The 20,267-nt window shown below is 40.8% G+C and overlaps 1 protein-coding gene across 5 annotated transcripts in view; it reads right to left on the bottom strand.

Annotated features, from left to right (window-relative positions):
* IBTK (inhibitor of Bruton tyrosine kinase) overlaps positions 1-6,915 on the bottom strand; it is a 59,038-nt gene extending 52,123 nt beyond the window's left edge. For all 5 annotated transcript variants that reach the window (XM_030041989.2, XM_030042005.2, XM_030042014.2 and 2 more), the window contains exon 1: positions 6,731-6,915. The gene's annotated coding sequence lies outside the window, so the exon portion shown is untranslated. The remainder of the gene's footprint in view (positions 1-6,730) is intronic.
* Between the last annotated feature and the right edge of the window lie 13,352 nt (positions 6,916-20,267).

Here is a 20,267-nt window from a genome sequence, read left to right as displayed (position 1 = left end):
CCTCATACCTTCTGAGCTTATACTCAGGCATTGAGTCAGTTTAAAAACCCATGACTCCCTTCCCCGTCCCAGCCTCCAAAGGCAGCTCCTCCCTTTCCTTGACATAAATATTTGAGGCTACGTGGTGAACTGGATCCAAAAAGTCTTCTGAAGAAAAAAAAAGCTTGCTTTCCCAGCCTTAGCATCCTTAGGATGCTGATAGTTTATTGTCTAATTATATCGCTACTTTGTGATCAGAAAGCAAGAACTGAACTAAAAGACTGCTGGGGAAGAAAAACAAAACAAAACAAACACCCAAGCAAACAAACAAACAAAAAAAACCACAAAACCACCCACCAAAAAATCCCCACAGCTGTTGAGTACACCTTGCCTAACTTGGCTAACAGAAGCTTTGTCAGTCACACCTAGGCGGAAGGAGGGGCGGACCACAGTTTCCCTCAGCCACTGCAAAGAAGGATTACATCCCCCATTCTCTTCCCTGGCCTGAATGCCTACCCATCTCCCTACTAAGTCTCTTCTGCAGAATCAGAGCAGAATCCTCTCCACCACTCCTGGAGCTGCTGACAAAGGCGAGAGGAAGGATGGCAACAGAGCAAAGCAAAGCAACTTGTACAAGAAATGTGAATTCAGGATGTTAGCACTCATGCAGGGCTAAGGTGTAAAGCTCCTGAAACAGGCAGGAAGAAGAAAAGGTCTAGGTTGGAAAGGGTAAGGGAGGAAGAAGGGGGAAAAGGAAGCAAAGTTACAATATCTTTTCATGAGAAGATATTCATAGTCTGGGGCATACAGCCTTTCTGCTTATCTGTGCATACTTATCTTCAGCATATCCATCTTTCTCTAGCATCCACTTTCTCAAAGTAGAGAAGGCCTGACAGAAGCACTCATCTAGCCTTTTAGATGTGTGCAGTTATATTTAAAAGGGTTACGGTACACGAAGCGCAGACTGCAGTGTAAAAATCACATATAAACCCATCTAAAACAGAAAAAGGGAACTATATACATCACTGATACACTGCCTAATTTAATGTGAACTACTATTCAGTCCAAAAAAACTTCACACTTCAATCTTTCAAGCATAAGTTGCAAATCGAGTGAAGTAGTAATCAGTCATGTGTTACACTCCTTGATGTTTCTGCTTGCTATGCAAACTGTAGCTTAAAGTTGTTCTACCCAGGAGTAAAATATTCCAAAATAAGCTGGATACTGCCATCACAAAAGCTGAATAAATAAAACTGAAAATGTTAATAAATCCTTGGGGGGGACGGACGGAGGGGACGGTGGGGACAGACACACACAAAACAAACAACAAAGCAAACAAACAAGAAACCCCCACCCTGCTATCTTTCCAGCTCAGCAGTCATTACAAATGTGCACACTCCACTCCTTGACCTCCACCCCCCCCTCAAAAAAGCCTGTTGAGCTTAGCTTCCATTGCTTTTCAGGCACCAAATGTATAACCATATTCTGTTAATGTCTCTATCTGCAAAGACATGTCAGGGAAAGATGATTTTGTTTGGAAAAGAAAACAGAAATCCCCATCCTCCTCCTATTTCAAGAATTATCACCAAGATTGCCACCAAGCTGAAAGCAATCAGTTTAGAGCAAACACTAGTAATGGAATCTAAACTTTCAAGAAAAAAACATTTCTAATTCAAGAGTATTCATTTAAACATCTCACAACAAAGCCTTCAACAATTCCTTTTCCACCTCATTCAGAAAGGATTAAATACTTGGAATGGAAATCTACAGAACAGAAGTTTTTCAGTATGTACCTTCAAAACAATTTCAAACAGCAAGTGAATGAAGAAAATAAAAAAAGTAGTTTTTACTTGCTACAATTTAGTCCTTCATCCCTGACCAGGAGTAACATTCAGAAATATTTCAGAGACCAAAACTGACCACAACTGTTTAGCTTACATTTGTCACAGCAAACTTCAGTTCACTCTACAGGCCATTTTACAACCAACATACAAACTTCTGCAGTAACACAAGAAGTTTAACATATAATTGTGTGGATTCTTCTCCTTTCACCTTCTCTAAAGCCTCAAACTATAAAGAAAAGTGAATCACTGTCACAAGCTTGAAAAAAAGCTCTAGTTTCAAGAACACAGCCTGACTTGCTGCTCCAAGGAATCAAAGTGTGACAGGTCACTGCTATCAGCAGATTCAAGATTGCCAGTGCATCAAACACCCTTCTAAACAGTAATCATTTTTAAAAAAATAGTTGGAGATCTACAGGAAAAACATCAGAAGTGCTATTATCCTCAAACCAATTTGTCACATTTCATCAATATGCCACTAGGCAATAAAATTATGTTGTAGAAGAAGTATGAATTTTACATATGCTTTGTAAAGCACATCTTAGATATAATTCATTGTTAAGACATTGCTGTTAGTGCTACAAAGAAAGAAAAGTAAAAATAAAAAGAACATAAAGAAAAATTACTCAGGGAAGTCATTAAATAAACTAATCTGTTAGGTAAACTGGTATGAAATGGCACCACCACCCAAGGAAGCAGTCCTGCCATGCCCCCATGCCATACCTTCCCTTGTGCAGGTACACACCTATTTAAGACACTGAATTGCATGAGAAAATGAGTCAGAAGAAAGTAAATCCTGGTTCCAAAGAAACTTGTGCCATTACAAGAAAGGAACAGAGAGGCCAGAGAAAAGCTTCTTTATACCACCTGAGCTCTAGCCTCACCAAACACCAAAATACTGTGAAGAACAAACCACACATTAAAAGAATAAAGTCTGCTACTTTATAGAAATACAACCCTGCCTACCCCACACTAACTCCATTATGGTGACATTTACTGCAGCTATGTGAAAACTGACTCTGCCGAATTATTTATTCGTAAGTCATTCTAACCCAACCCTCCTTTACTATAAACATTACAACACTAGATACTATATTAGTACATTGATATATACACCTTGAGTTTCGAGACAGAAGGCTGTAGATCAAGTTTTCACCCCTCCACATTAAAGACTGGCACACCAGTAACACATACTATCACATTGTTACAATATCTGAAAAGGGTTAATAATCAGATCTGACTATTTTTAAATACAAAGGAGGTCCTTAAGTGAAACCTTAAAACTTAAAAATTGTGAATTGACACTCATGTCTGTGTGAAAACCTTTGTGCTTATTTCTAGTATACGGAGTCCCAGCTGAATGATCAGCACCTAAAATAAGCACTAAACAGGAACAGCACCAGAATTTTTTAAACTTTGAATTGAAATGTCTAGAATACAGTGCCCTTCTGATTTTATTTGCAGCTTTTATTTGCAGCTATTTCTGTAGGCTTCTCAGCACTAATGGCATTCATGTTATAATGCCAGTGTCTTCCTAATGCTGTAATTATTAAAAGACATAAAATAGCTAAATAATATTATAATCTCTTAAACATTTTTATGATACAATAGGTATCATTTGGAATTCAAATTCTTTTTAAAATTGATTCCTAATTAACATCTTCATTATAGAAAAAAAGTCACAAAAAATGGAGGAATTGGAGCAGCATTCAGAGTATCCCAAAGATGTTTTATTTCAGCAGCAAGCAGATTTCTAAATGTTCCCTTAGAGACATGAGCTACTTTTTCTTGGGCTGTGAACATGTATAATATTTAAAAGATTACAACCAACTTGGAAGCAATTCCTAAGTAGCAAGACAGGGTTTGTGGCATCTTGCCTCCTGGAAGTGAGTAGGTAGAGCCCTCTCACTCAGGTCTTCCCCTCAGAGTAAAAGGGAACTAAATAATGGTTTCTATTTTCCATATAAAAGAAGCCTAGAGTTTTCCTTGTGAATCCTAATACGCCTCCTTTTAAAAAAAAAAAAAAAAAAAAAAAAAAACACAACAGTGTAAATAGTATGGCTTTTCAGAAGATGCAAAATTCATTTCCTCTTCCTTTTGATAGTAAGTTGCTAAATTAAGAGAGTTATTACTGGCAATACCATACATTTCCGGAAGGCTAAGTCCATCCTTATAAGGGTATTGTGAGTTCTTAAAGATTTCCAGGGTCTAGCGGAAGGGGGCTTGTTTTTTAAACAAGTATGCTGACATTTAATAATATTCTCCAAGTTGATCCATTCACACTTGTTTCATAACATTACAAAAGACCTGTAACCATAACAGCATGGAAATCCTGAAAATATTTGTACCCAAAACAAACTTCACCATGCAGACTACTTGATTAGTAAGCTAATAAAAAATAATAATATAATAAAAAACCCACAAATCTAAAGCTTACAGAATTAAAGCCATGGGAATTTGCTACCACCTTACTGATTTTCCAGGATTTTCTGTTGGCTGTAGTCTTACCTAACGGCAACTTTCACTAATACATATTAAAGTAGTAGTTTAGACTCTGACAAAAGTGACTAGCAAATTGAAGCTGGGTAGTAATATAATAAACGTAGCACTGGCATTAAGCAACATATCCTCAAAGGAAACACAGATGAATTCCCAGATAAATAACAGCAAACACACCCTTCAGCTATAAGCAGCACATTGTCCAAGGCTTTAAAGAACAGCTAGACTACTAATATCTACTCAGAAGACTACATATCTGCAGATAGTTTAACTTGTTCAGAAACTCCCTGCACATTAGTCCAGGCTTTTCAACCCCTTGAACAGTATTATTTGAATACACAATATATTTTAGGGGGGGGGGGGGGCGGGTGATTGAATATACAAGGGGAAAAAAAGGGTAAATCTAAGCTATGCAGCAGCTTAAAGTGGTTTGGCAGTCAGAAATTCCCAGAGCCTTTTAAATAAGTAGTTTCTTCTTGACTATATTACAGGAGCACTGCAATACAAGGAACAGAAAGCAGGGGTTCTGCTCTTCTCAATACACAAAACATCAGGCAGAGGGCTGCCTCTAGTTCAGATATCAAGTTTTAACAGAAGTAGGTAAATAGAAGAAAACTTCGGAAAGAGCAACTAAGATTCAGAAGGTTTACAAAACAACACATGAGTACAGGCTGAGCAAATTGGATCTATTTTCTCCTTCACCTGTAGTTTCTAAAGACCACTGAGAGCCTTTGAATAAGGCAGCTACTACATAAAGAAGAAAAATCAAAACACTAGTCCATTTTACCCCTGACAGTGGGATAAGCAGTCATTTGTTCAAATTTCCTAAAAGATTAAGATTGTATGTCAGGAAGCACCTTCAAATGATAAACTGAATGCTAGACTCTCAAAATGGGCTAGACAAGCAACCCTTTCAAGTTTTAAATAAACGTGACCTGCCTAGAAATAAAGCTATGGAGGAAAACAAACTTGCTTTAAAAAACACCACGTTCCACCATGTCCAATATGTCCCCTGGGCCATGGCAGATCCAAGCTGCTTCATTTACTGGGCGGGGGCCTCTGTGCCACGGCTTGGCACAGGTACGCCCCTGGTGCAGGTGATCTTTAGAGGTCCTCCCCAGACTTTCTACAACTACTGCCTTCACAGCAACAACAGCATAATCCTTATCAGGATGAGACATTCAGTGATCCAGCAACTCTAATCCATTTGCTCCTAACAGTGCTAACAAGCACTACCAATTAAAGGCAGACACGTCTGTCAAAAAAACACCATTGGTAGCTAAATTCAGCTACAATGCGTCAGAGCGGATCTATTAGTCAGGAATCATAGTACATAAACAGTAAACTATGAAATACTGTGCTTGGCTTATCTAGAAATAGTCAAAACTACTTATGTTTAATAACCTAACACTGTCCAAAAAATTAAAACACACAGAAAAGTGGAATAGACAAAAGTACCAGTGAGTGCAGTTACAGGCATTTCCATGATACACTGGGACCTTGCTATAGATTTTTTTATTGAAACACCTAACCCGAAGATAAGTCAAGAGCAATGATCCATGAATGTGTTCTAGAATTTCAGCACACTTAACACTGTACCTGATAAATACATCAGGTCTTAGGAAAAGCTGACTTTTCTGAATGAACTGTGAACTTTCAGTACAGTATTATTAAGAAGTACCCACATCTGATGTTGTTGGGAAACTATTTTTTTTTTGTAAACCGCAAATTGTGGTCAGTTTCCATGAAGACAGACAACTACACTGACCACGTCAGCAAAAAACACGAGAGGCAGATTTCAGAGATCAGGTTGTTGGCCCCTAAGAAGACTGCACAGAAATATCCTTTTAAGCTAACTCCGAGATTTCAGCTTTCTGGTGCTTACGCTGCTGCTCAAAGCCAGCAACGCTGTGAGCTGCTACCAAAAGCCACAGACAAGTATCACCAAGAAGGCCAGAAACACGACAGGCTTCCCGGGAATCTCCAGTTAAGGAAACCTGGCAGAGGCTGTTGCCAGCGTCGAGGGGGAGGGAAGGTCCGAAGCGTTTCAGAGAGCCAGCCACCGGCCAGGGTCACGCAGGGGGGGGGAAGCTGGCCGTCTTGACTCCCTCTACTCACGTCCACGTAGCCGGGAAGCGACGAGCGACAGAAAAGACTTATCAAAAGAGGCGGCCGAGCCACTCTTCTTCCGCCTCGAAGCCGGTCCCCTCCCATCCTACGTGGCCGGCTGCCCTTTACCCTCCCTGGCTCTCCTGCCTGGGGGTCTCCCCATTCCTACAGCCCCCCACCGCTGCCGTCCGGTCCGGTCCGGTCCGGTCCCGTCCCCTCCGCGGGGCCAGCCGTGACACTGCCCTTCCCCCCGGCCCGGCTCCCCCTCCGGACACATCAGCAGGTCGCGGCCCGCCCCTCACCAGTCGCTAGATGAATGGACTCAGGCGGGCAGGGCGGGACGGGCGCTGGGCAGCGCGGGAGCTCATCCTCAGTGACACCGGGGCAGGGGCAGGGCCAGGCCGCTGCGGCTACCGCGACACCTTAAGCGGCGACGGCCGGTGCCAGCGGCTCACGGCGGGGCGCAGGGACAGCAGCCGCCGCACCCCCGAAGAAGCAAGCAACCGATTGGCCGCGGCGCAGCCGCTCCTCGCACGCCGATTGGCTGCCACTGCCGCCTCGGCTCCGCCCCCCCGGCGGAGCCCGGATTGAATGACAGGCTGGGTCAGGTGGCTAAAGGGATGCCAGGGGGCGGGGCGAGCCTGGTGGGCGTGGCCTGGCATGACGGGCTGTCCCGCGGCGTGCAAGGGTTAAATCAAAATGGCCGCCGGAGGTGTGAGGTGGCGGTGATGCACGTCGTGTCGTGGGCGAGGAAAGGGGCTGGAAATAATGGGGAGGGGGCGGGCGAAGGGGAGAAAGCTGAGGTGTTTCAGTGCCTCTTTCTGTCAGTCTTCACGAGGGAAGCAGCGTGGCCAGCGGTGAAGAAGTAGGGTGGGTTTCTGGCAAGGCAACACCTCCGGGGGGACTCGAGAGCAAATAGTTAAAACAACCGGCCTGCCGGTCTCTGGAAAATAACGAAGTGACAGAAAGCATCGAGAAGGCTGTGTCGAGGCAGATTGTCTTAAGCCAATGTAATTGCTCTCTCTGGCAGAGGAAGTGGCCTAATTTATGAGATAACAACTTGATTTTTGTGAGGCTTTTGACACCAGCTCGGGAGGCAGTCTCGTAAGCAAACTTGGTACGTGCACAGGATTTGAACAACTGCCCTTGTAAAATAATTACATAGGGTTCACTTAATGTGTGTTTCAAGTAAACTCCATGAGGGCTCAATTCAATTCTACTTTTTAATTAATGTCTTGGATGATGTAATAGGTGGTACAGATGACAGATTAATCTGGAACAGGATTAGAGTGTAGCATTTTAGGGTGGGAAGCTAGGAGCCAAGACAAGCAGTACCTACCATAAAATACAGAGTAAAAAAATCATACATCACTTTTTCCAAAATACAGAAACACACTAATGATGTGTAAACAGTAATGCCAACGGCCATGGTTTCTACGTGTTTCTTTAAAACCAGTTTTATCCCCTGTGTGGTGCAAGCATTGAAAGACTTCAAAACAACCTGGCTGTTTTTTAAACCACAAAACATTTGAAGTTGAAAAAAGTTATGTGTGTTCTTCAGCAACAGTTCACTCTGGGGAAGACTGAGTAGAAGTTGTATGTAGGTGAATCTCAAGCGTTTTTACCCATGCCATCTGACTGAGTTAATGCAACTTGTGCAATCTGCTTTCTGTATTTTACTGTATAAATGTTTGGTTTGCCAGCAGTCATTCACCATTGTAACTAACCCTGTCTGCTATGTGAAATTTATTTATGCGTTATTTTCCTAGTGATAGCTTCTCTCTGCTTTAGTCATAAGCATACCTCAGAGGTGGCCTTGCTCCAAGTATGCTGCCAGCTGGCCTAAGAACAGTAATGACCATCTGGGGAGATAAGGAGGTCCAAATACAGCTGAAGTCAGTCATAAACAATACTTTGTTTTACAATAGTGAATTCAAGTGAATAGCTGGGACAGGCATCCTTTGGAGGGGTAAAGAGCACAGGGGGAAAATTAAGAGGCTTAAAGTAGAACAAGGCCCAAGACAACATGAACAGATTCTATATGAGCAAAATAATTTCTAAGAAGCTGGACTGCCCCTCAGGTCTCTCACAGAAAAATACTACTGTAAAGAATAGAAAACTACAGCAAGGGACACAGAAAGGTTGGAAAATAATACTGAGTCATGAATAGGACCTGATGGAGCCTGAGTGAGTCAGCCAAAACCTTGACAGAATGACCAAAAGCTTTTAGCAATGGGTTTCTATGCAAGGGTTTGATCTCCTTTGCAGGACTTCTAATATTTTCATGAAAAAAATAAAACATTAACTACTTCACCTATTGCTTATTGTTCAGGCTTTTCTAATTGTTCCCAGCTCTAAGTCAGTAATAGAAATTCCTGCTATCTTGTGCTGCCTCTGCAGAAGCAGCAAACTAATGAATACCATTCACAGAATCAGGATGATACAGTTTGATTTGCAGAGATACGTTGAAGTAATAATGTAACATTATAAAGCCTCTGTTTAAACTACTGGTTTTGGTTTGGTTTGTTGTTTTTTTTACCAGTGGAAAATGACAACATTGATGCAGAGAGATATACTATTTTAAACCTTTCAGAAGAAATTACAGGCAGTGGAGATGAAAAGCCAGTAATAAGTCACTGAAGAGTCTCTTTTAATTGGGTAGTCCAACAGCCAGATTTGTGAGTTCCTGAAGCATGTAGTACACGCCTGACAGTTAGGAGCTGTTCATCGGGGTTTTTTTCAGTCTGTGGTGAAAAGGTCTGAATTATCACAAATAAACATGTAATTATCTTATAGGAAGAAAAATGTGTCTCTGACTGCTGTTGTAGCAGCTGTAGCAGCTCTAGACTTTCAGTCAAAAATCCCTCAAAAAATGCAAAGAGCAGCACTTAAAAAGGAAAACTGGTATACTTAGCCATCTTCAGAATTTGAGGAGGAACATCAATTTTGAGAGGATTAATTAGCCTACAGAGTGTATTTTTTGTCTTAGTATGCATCTCAGTTCATTGACTGTTGGAGGGTTATAGATTGACTGTGCTCCAAATGTTTATACTCATTTAAGGTTAGGGGAGATAAATCTAGGCTGTAGGGATGACATTACCCCATTAGGCAGCTTTCTGGCAACCTATGGATCTTATCCATCCATCCAGAATAGTCTGCAGAGATATTGAGGTAAAGTTCCATGCCTCGTCTGCTGTACCAGACTTAGGCTAATGGAGGAATTAGAGGAGAAGATGTAAGTGACAGTAAGGAAAAAATGTACTCTGCAATTTATGCTATCACTATAACGATCTTGTAACAGATTTCTGAAATTGATTCTGAATGTTGAAAAAAGATGGTAATTACTTTTATCAGCCAGAAATCAAAAAGTTCAGTCCATGTATCAAAAATGCAAATAATTAATTTTTTCCTTTTCAGCTATACTGTGTCGAGTGACAGATTTCCCCCTTCACATTTCTATTTATGTGCCTTAGCTGGCCTAATTATTACCAGTGTCCTCTGGAACCTTGAGTAATAATTCTTATTGGCAGCAGTAATACTCTCTGCTGAAGAAAAAATTAATCAGCTCCAGTCTTACCTTCTGCTGATACTAAATAAGTTCCTCATGATCTTTCTCTTTTATGAACTGGAAAAAAAGATTATAAAATACTGGGAAATTTTTATTACAGAACTAATAGAGGAAGATTCAGTGTAACACCTCTTAGCAGGGAAGTCTTGCAAGAAACCCAGACTACTAGGCTTGCAAGAAACCCAGACTACAGTTTATTTATCAGATAGCCACAAAGAAGCATTTTTATACCAGTAAACTGTCTCCAAATTTATTAAAAATGTGTGCATCTTGCTTTAAGAAAGCCTATCCTTTTACTCAGAGAGACAGGGTTACTAAATTCCATATACAAATACCATTTGAGAAAAGTGTTGAGAAGTCCAAGGATCAAATAGCATGGAAAGGAGGATGGTGAAGTATGGGGACTCCCTGAAGTCTGCTCAATTGACTTGAGAGTTTCCCTGTGAAGGTAAAGGAGGAAATGGAGATGCGGTGGGCACCCAGGAGCTTTCACTCAACAATCCATGGCTTCAGCAAAGCAGGTTCTTCATCTCACAATACTGAGAACACTTCCATGTAGCCATGTCATGTCAGATAGTCTGACATCTCTTCCTTAACTCGTAAGATTTCCAACGTGTCTCATTAGACCTTGGGAGCATTTCTGCCTGAGGTGTATTTTCTGTTACTATAGTAGTCCAGATATCCAAAAAGGATAGTTTGTCAACAGTGATATGAGGTGTATGTGATGAGAACACATTGTCCCACATTTGTACAGAATTGCCATATTAAAAAAAAAAAAAGTTTTGCAAAAACCCGTGGTAAAGGGCACAACGTACATAAGACAAAAATTGTATTTGCATACCTTGGGTAGTAAAAGACAATCTTTTGTGGGAACTCGTAAAGGGACAGTTACTTTTGGGGACTGGAATATAATCTTCAATACAATCGGAAACTGCAGTACATGTGAAGTGGATGTTATCTGCTGTAATGTGAAACAATTTGCAGAAGAGTATGATTTTAAACAAAGCTTTTTCTTATTCTGTGGGAAGTTTATTGTATAAGTGCAGCAAGAAAATTCAATTTTTGGTCTGTCTTTCCTGCACATCCTCCACCCTGGTCTTCCTGAATAGAAGGAACAAGGTTGCAGACTACCTCAGAGCATCAGCATCCTATGGAGGGGAGAGGATGGATGGAAAGACATGAGAATCAAGGACATTTTCTTGGGCTTCGTAAGGACTTTACAGTGCACATCTCAGACTGCATAGCCATTGCAAATAACACTGCTGGTCTTGTGGCAGTCTCACAGACAGGGGAGAGGCAAGATCACGGTGGTTAGGAGGCATGGAGGATCTGTTTATAGCTTCTGAACTTGTGGGAACAGAGAGGAACTGCCTTTCTTGTCTTGTTCTGATGACAGGAGAAAAGAGGTTGTTATTTTTAAAAACTTTTCGTAAAGACTAGGTAAACATCCTGTTTACAGTACAGCTGATTTTTTCTGGCCATTTCATGCCCAGATGCAGCTATTTGGGCTATGTCAGTGCTATCCCTGGACCAGGTATCTGACACCCTCTCTGGCACTGAGCGCCAGATATATATACTGGCTTCAGGGTTGCTGCTGACAGCTCGGTCCTGCTGCGCTCACTCTGGGTGGCAGAGGGTGCCCACATACTGCCACGTGCCATGCAAAGTGCCTTGGGTCAGGATGCACTTCACAGCACTGGGCACAGTGGGATGCAGCCTGTCTCTCCGAGTCTGCTAGTGTGCTCTCTGCAGGAGTTCATGGACCAGCTGAAGTGACGCCTGGGGACCTGGAGTGTCTTGCTCCAGCTGTGTGACCCAGGGATGCCATGAGCAGCTGGAGTCACCACTCCTGTCCATCTCTGCAGTGACCCACCACTGTTGTGGGAGGCGTCAGTTCCCAAAATGGGATAGCCCTGCATTAAATGGTGTGTTGGCAAAGATACCATGGCATTCCCTTTACATCACCTCCAGACAGGTCTCCTCTGGCCTTACCTTACTTCTTTCTGGGTCTTCTCTGGGTCTTAAAAACCTCTCTTGAGGTTTTTTAATCTTCCGAACACTGATTTCAGAGTGTTTGGGAGATAAAAAAAACTCAAGAGAATAAAATCTCCACAGCTACTACACACACCTTTGCACTTACCTTGCAGTGCCATCTACAGTCTAAAAACTCTGCTGACTCTCGGATGACACCACAGTATTGTTTGGTTAACAGCTCACAGGCTTAGCAAAGTAATTCTACAACAAAAACTATAGCACCGCAGCTTTCTTCACATGCGGAGCTTGTCAAGTGCAGGCTCAGGACTCAAGGTAGTTCCCTTGAGCTAGTCTCAGCTGGGCCAGTGTCTCGCTGAATATTGTATCAGGCAGTGGGGAGAATATTCATCCTTCCTCATCCCCAGCATGGTCTGTCTCCATGCAGAATCAGAATAAGCTCTACTAGGACTGCTGAAAACAGGAATTTAGCTTACCTGCTTTAAATTGTCCCTTGTATGAAGCTGTTTCTGATCATTGACTCCCCTGCAAAATAGGGAGGGAATAGGGCTATCTAAAGTGTGTTGAAACCTATGAATGAAAGGCTGTATAAGAAGTGGTAAATATTTCAGTACTTAAAATTTGAGATTCAGTTTATTTTAATGTATGAAATTACAAATGAAGATGCAAGTGAAACTAAAAAAGGTACGAGTCTCTTTTTCTACAATTTTTAAAATAAAGATATGCCAAATTGCAGGGGGAAAAAAAACCTTAAAAACTAAAAAGGTTCTTTTTTTCTCTCAAGTAATTCCAATCTACCCAGCTATTGTTCAGGCCCACTTTAAAAAGATCATGCATATGTATATTGTATTCCAGACAGAATATATCAGGAAATGTATGGAATATTTTTTTAAAAATAAAAGCTTTATGGATTTTCAATTAATAGCTTTCAACATTAATTCTAGCAACTTTAATACATCTGTCTGAGTTTCTGCTAAGGTTTCTAATAGCAAAAGCCAAGCAGCAGCATATCTACGAACTGCCATTCTGATGGGCATAAATACTATTTTTCTATGACCTCTCACCGTAGAACTATGGTCATGGCCTTTAAGGATACTGAAGATTTATGAGCATTTTTCTATTAAAAAAAAATTGCATCTTCATATGTTATTCAAAGTTTATTGAAAATAAAATTAGGTGTAGTGATTAGCAGTTGTGATGGAAATGACCACTTGTATGGCTCGTTCTGGTTTCACAGAGAGGATGCATAATATTTGATGGATTTCATACACTTGCTGATTTGTAACTTTTGATAAAGTAATCCCAAGTTTGATGTAATTGTTTCTGATTAATTATTTAAATTTTTTTACTTCTAGGCATGAAATCTGAAGTGGACTTCTGTCTCCTCTACCAGCATTGGTTGCTGCAGTGTGAACACCCAATATCAGACTGCAGGTACAAAGGAGTGTTTTGATAGAACTGTAGGCCAAAAGATCATAAATGCCTGTGAGACAGCATGGATTGAACAACAGTAGTACAAAAACCACTCAGCTCTCTTCTGCTTTCTTTCCCAAACGGACAGTAAATTCAGTGACCTGGTTCTAGGGCCTGAGACTAAGACCTCCAAAAAAGGGAGCCCAAGGAACACAACTGTAGCGTATCTCACTGCACTCATAGTTGTATCTCCTTTTTGTAAGTTTGCTCTCAAGAATCAAGCCAGCTCCTATACTTATGTTTGTTCTAAACTCTTCAGTGCTGCTGGGCAACCATGTGTGCTGTCTATAGGTATGCTCCTTTCTCCTCTTCTGACTGAGAGGGTACATCTCATGCTGCCAGATGATGAATCAAGATGACGATCCACATCTTCATGACTGGCAGGCTGTATTTTTGCAATGTAGTGAACTCACCAGAGCACAGTAGCACAAACATAAGCAAAGTGAAGCTATTTGGAAAACAGAAAAAGGAAAAAAAAATTGTGATTTTTTTTTTCCTGCCTTTTTTAAAATATGCCAGTGGTCAAATAGTTCCTATTAGCTCTGCTAACTGAGACAACATTCTCTACTCACTATACCAGTTCCCCACAAAGCACAAATTCATAGTCCTTATACTGATGTAGTTTGACTTTCTGTGTCAGACTAGCTTAAAGAACACTTTTTTCTTAGAAGATACCAATGTCCCTTTATGGTTTCACTACACAGGCAATATTTTTAGGTGTGCAAAGGGCAAATCTTTCATAGCAACTGAACTAAAAGCGTAGACCTCTTCCCCCAGAGCAACACGGATGGCCTCATCATCTCCTGTACAAACTGCTAGAAGTACTCTCTCATCTGTTCTGGATGGAAAAAGTCTTCAAGTCGCCTGCAGGGAGGCCTCCCAAAAAAGTACAAATCTGTGGATCAGTCATTAATCAGTGTGTAAAAGAAGGTGCTAGCTAGTTGTCCAGCTCAGCTCAGCTGCTGCTGCTGCTCTCAAGGGCTTCGTACGTATTTTGCCACTAGATGACACTGTCGAGACACATTTGTTCTCCTTTTATCCTGCTTCTTCAAAGGTATTCAAGAAAACGAAATTAAAAACCGGCAAGATATATTTCTTAGTAGCATTTTGGAAAGTCTTATTCTTAAAACATGAGGGGAAAATACAATTGAAGAAGCTAAAATTTCTAGCGAATATGGTATAGTTTACTGAAGTAGAACCACGAAAAAATCTTTTCAGACTATTGCAAGTAAATGAGTTCATTTTGTATTTAGCTGTTTTAAATAGTTATGGTACCATTCAGAGAGAGGGTGAATTTCTTTCACCTAATCACAAGCCTATTCAAATATTATAGAATCAAAATTGGGGAGACAAGGTGGTGTGTGAGATTTCTATTTAATTTGGCCAGGAAAAAATATAGAATATATGCTTTCCTCACTCAGCTGAGAAACCTCTATTCCTTCTCGCATGAAAGACAGCTAGTAACCAACAGCCAGGAGAAAAAGGAACCCATAAGGTGGACCATTCTTCCCCCTTGTTTTCCCAATAAGGAAGAAAATAAGAAGTCTCCCATTACCCTGAAGGTATTGTGTGGAGTAGGAAGACTCCATCCAGCTATTTGGTTGGGACTACAGCAAATTTGCAATCCTATTTCTAGACCTTGAAAGCTGAAATAATCCTTAGTCGTGTGCAGTTCTCCTTCTGATGCAGAATGTGTCCACATGCTCCCACATTTTTTGGTCTGGCGGTTACCTGAACAGCTATCCTTCTGCTAAATATTGCTCAGCTCCTGCCAAGATACCTGCAGGCAGCAGGACCATTTCCAGGCTTGGGCGGGCTAGCAGAACAGGGACACTGACCTGAAGTGCCGACTTAGAAACAGTGACACTGCTGTAATTCCAATGCCATTTTGAGCAAACATGAGACTGCTTTAATTTGGCATAATTTGGAAGGGAAATAAAAGAACTTGTGCTCAGAATCTGTAAGTGGCAATTCAGTGAATGTTCAGTACTTCTAAAAATGAAATAAAACCTGTAGTATTTGAAATGCAAAAAGATGTTAAAAATGCAGAGACGTTCATTCATTCTTCATTTTTAAAAGTCTCTTTTTAACATGCATATACATCTTCCCTAGCTGTTGCTGTTTGGGAGTTTGGTCAGCAGTAAATTGCTTCCAGAAAATGTGGCTCCTACTTCTTGAAAAACAGTCTTATCAGCTTGATGCTTTTTAAAATCTTTTTTAAACAGAATAAACCTGTGAGGGCAGATTACATACAGGATTGGATTAAGTTTTTGATTACCAAGCCAGTAAATATTTGCTCAGGTCAGCGAAGGTATTGTAGACCCACATCACTAGAAGTGATGTGGAGTTCAAACACACTCCTCTTTTTAACCCAAATCAAACCAGATCTTGTTTCCAGCAGAGTGTCACAAACCTGCTTGAGCACAACTGTGCAAACTGCAGCACAGACATGGGAATGAATGTCTAGGGCAGAGGATAGGATGGAGAGGCAGGAATTTTGTGGGCCAGCTCTACCAACAAAGAAAACATTGAGGACTACACCATAGTCTGTTACACAGCTCACAGCACCCTTCCGACACCTTTCTTATCAGCAATAACACTGGAATACCAGCATAATACTGCCCAGACCACAAATGGATGTTTTAGCAGAGGTATGTAACGTTTTCCAGGTAAGTGGTAAAATACTTTAAAATCCCTATGAGAGCCAGGAACCTCCAAGTCGGCTCACCATACTGATTCTATTTCAGCCGCTTCACATAATGACAGTGTAAACGTAATAGGGACCACCAAGAGTACAGACTCCTTGTCCTGCAAAATAGTAGAGAAAAATATTAGGTAAGAAAAAAACCACAGATTAAAATGTTTTTTAAAAAAAAGAAAGACCGGAGGCAACTCACAGCTATAAGTGCTGGGTATCAGTTCACCCACTGATGACATGGTTAAGAAAACCCCAGGGGCCTGCCCTGCTCTATGGCTGGGGCAGTGGGATCCCTGGCTGTGAAGTCCTGCCTGTCCCAGGGGAGCCCCTACCACTCCGCCCCTCAGCCCCACTGTGCCCTGACATTTGCTTTATCTTGAGGAAGGGCTTGGGGAGGGTAGGAAGAGCTATTTTGCCACTTTTTATTCCCCGCTAATGGTCGTTTCTCTCTGAACATACCCATTTGTTTGCCAGGTACTCTTCTTCACTCCCTCAGCTCTATTTTTATAGAAAATAGTAGGAAGAAAGAAATAAAGATCATTTTTCATGCCAAAGCTCATTAAGCAAATTTGGTTCAGCTCCCAAAAAAAGAGAAAAGGAAAGGAAAAAAGTAACTCAGGAGCCTGTTTTTCCCCTTACTTCAGTAGCATCCTTAATGAGCTGACCTGTGAGAAATTATTTTTGTCTACCTTTTAGTTGCCTCAGTAAAGAGTTTGCAGCAATGTCTCACCTCAGCATTGTCTTTATGTCTTGGTTCAGCTATATGGCAGCACAACAAAACCTTTATTATGTTCTTACCAGTGCAGGCACATTTTATACTAAGTGGCATTATGCTATCCTTCCACTAAAGCACATAAAAACAAGGCTGGGGCAAAAGATACTCAGAGGTGGTATTCTGAGATTAGAGACCCATTAAGGAATTTTCAGGTGATTGGTGTTGCACAGCTGTGAAAGGATTGAGACACAACACAAAATTTTTGTAATAAACAGGTCCAAATAGATGGGGTTTAACAATATCATGTAGTCAATGTGATGATTCACTGGTTACTCTGTAGGACATTGCTGTTACAAGCCCTCCTCAGGGTCCTTTTCTTTCTGCAGCCTGCTTTTATATAACTTAAAGCTTTGTGCTCAGCCTTTTTCAGCCTGAGCAAATTACAGCCACCTTTTTCTCAACTCCTTCCAACAAAGAGCTCTGTATTACCAGTACAGGCAGTATCCTTGCACAACCGCATTTTCCCTGTCCTCACATATAGCCTAACACCAAAGCTGGCATAGCTTTATGCAAAGGACAGGCTGGAGGGGAAGAAAATAACAGAAAACTTCTTTTATAAAGGCAGCTTCTGAAAAGTAAGAAGCTTAATCTGTCTGCTCCGGTCTCTTAAGGAGTATCTCCCTTTAACAGCTAGTAAATCTCTGATCTGGGACTCAGCTGCTCCTCACATAAAAATGGCATATGCCGCTGAACCTTCAGATGCCTCAGCACCTACAGATATTTTTAACTCATAAGCACTTACAAAAAGTCATGTCCAGATGGTATAAGATTTAAACATAGTTTCTCTCTCTCCCTGGGGCTTGATTATCTCCTATCTTGCTCTTTACATTGCTTGTACTGCTTGTACCTTCTAATTTATATCTCTGTAAAGCATTGCCATTTTGGTAAGGTGACACTATACACACACCTGTAAGTGGCTGCACAGGATATAAAGCAGGAGACGATTAGCTCTGTGGTTCCAATCTGTCCTGCAGAAGGAAAAAACAATCTAGAGAGAAAAGGAGAATAGGAATTACCAGCTGCCTAGGACAGCAGAAGATAAACAAAACTATTATTCTCCCATCAGTCAAGGAAGCAGAAAAAAAAATTCTGCAGTGAACTCGGACACTTCATCTAGGATTGCTTTTCTTAGATCCCAAAATGTAGGTATGTAATGAAAGAAAGTCCATAAAAATGTTTTCAGGAGTTTTTCCTGAAAGCATATAAACCAGAGTCATCCTGTTACCTTCAACAGTGCTCAGTCACTCTAACAAACAGCAGTGATTCATTCTATAGCATGCTTACATAGCACTTATCGGTATTTACCTATGGACAGCAAGCACAGCTATGCCTATAACAATATAGCTGAAACACTAGGCATCTGCCTCATACACCTGAAAAACTGGTAGGGACATAATTTCTTCTCTCAACGCAAGAGAAAATACTCACAGTGCATCTCTTATGCTGCAAAAGAAGTGCTGAAAAGATTCATGCTTCTGAATAAGGAAGCCAGGCTATCAACAGCTGCCTGTGCCGCTTGTGCGAGGAGAGAGGGGAGCGTTCCTTTGCTGTCCTTTGCCTCCTGGGGGACATGACAACCTCCCCGTAAGACTACAGCTGCTGGAAAAAGTTCAGGTCTGTGACTCTGTAATGTGTTTAATTGGTCTTTTTTACCAATCTGTGTACTAAAATCATGCAGCAGTAGGTATTTACAGTGTTTGTGCATAGTTCAGACATACACATATACAGCTTATAATATAATCGTATACACCAGTGCTAGTCAGACTTTCTACATGCAGCGAAGCAAACAGGGCTGGCTCAAAGTACTACAGCTATGACTCCTCCACAAGCCATTTTACCTTGGAATACTTTTTTGTTTCCCATTAGGTCTATCCCCTATGCCCCATTATATCAACATTTTAATTCTCTAAAGTAAGATAAACACATAAATTCCAATACTCCTTATGAAGGATTTAGATAAAAATGAAAGAAGGAAAAAAAATTGCATAAGGTTATAACTGTCAGCTTGTTCAAAATGTAAGTTTTGAAGCTATCCTGTGAGAAATGCTGATAATAACAAAAACTGATTCAGCTGTGTTCATAAATCTGTTGATTACTGTGAAACACCAATATTTAATGCATCTGTTACGCTGTCTAGAGGTTGCTCTTTAGGGTGAGTTAAAGAAAAGCATTGGACATCTCCAGGATGCTCTATACATCATCACAGAAGCTTTTTAACAGCTGAAGAGCTACTTTGTCCATAAGGGGAGTATCAGAGAGCCATGAAAGTTGCAGACACATTTAGGATACCAAAGTACCAAAAAGGAACACCGTCAGTAATAAAACAGTGTGACTAAGCAATGCAATCTGGTGAATAGCTTTAATCAGGCTCCCAGAAAAGTCCAGAAATGGAAGGGAGAAACTAGCAAGGGACAGGAATGGGTTAAAAGAGCTCAGCACTAACTCTGTTTGAATGGAAATCAGTGCCTTCCAGAGGAATAAAGCAGGATAATTAAAAAAAAAAAAAACCAAAACAAAAAAACCCAAAGAGTACCTGTAGACCTTTCTCATTCGTTACCTGTTTTCCTAAAGTAAAATTTTCTTGTGGGGTGAGAAATAAGCACTGCATTATCCCAAGTATCTAGATTTCTGTTACTCTTACACTGAATAACAGGCAAGTAGAAATATTTTAGTTGATACAAATGCAAGTACAGGGCTGATCTTCCTGTCTCTGTATAGACAGTGCCCAGTTTAGGGTGCAGCTCACTTCATGGTACTCAGCTAGGAACTGAAATGTAACCTGGAGTTGTTTGTAGAATCAGCACTGAAATTTAGTCAAGCAGTTTCTGTAATTCTAAATCCATTCTGACCCAGCAGAGTTATTGCCTTTCTATAATTACGTCTATTGTAACTGTAATAGCAGCCATATCTGAGGTTGGAGAAATGCTACTTTAGCAAAGAAGAACATGATAAAAAATGCCTCACCAAAAGTGGAAAATGTTCAAAGATATTAACTTTTCAAAAAGCAACAGTAAACAAGTCATTTAAGCCATCAAAATAATCCTTTTCCTTATTTTTACATTATTGTGTTTATACAAAGCCCATCTTGTAAGCAAAATAATATATTCCATAATTTGCATTTAACATTGCACCTGAAATAGTTTCCACCCATTGCAACAAAAGCAGGCTTTTTACTTCTGCTCCACACAATGCATCTCTGGGATTCTCAGGCTGCCAGGTATTTTAGATGACACGCTTATACCAAAAAAGAAAAAATTATACTCCATTCCTATAAAAATAGTGGGTCTCAGCATATTAACGCAGTCAAAGCAACCTGGTATGCAAAAGAAATGA

The sequence above is a fragment of the Aquila chrysaetos genome, chromosome 2, assembly GCF_900496995.4.
Source record: "Aquila chrysaetos chrysaetos chromosome 2, bAquChr1.4, whole genome shotgun sequence".
Lineage (NCBI taxonomy): Eukaryota > Metazoa > Chordata > Aves > Accipitriformes > Accipitridae > Aquila > Aquila chrysaetos.
This window is presented reverse-complemented; position numbering and strand designations above follow the sequence as displayed.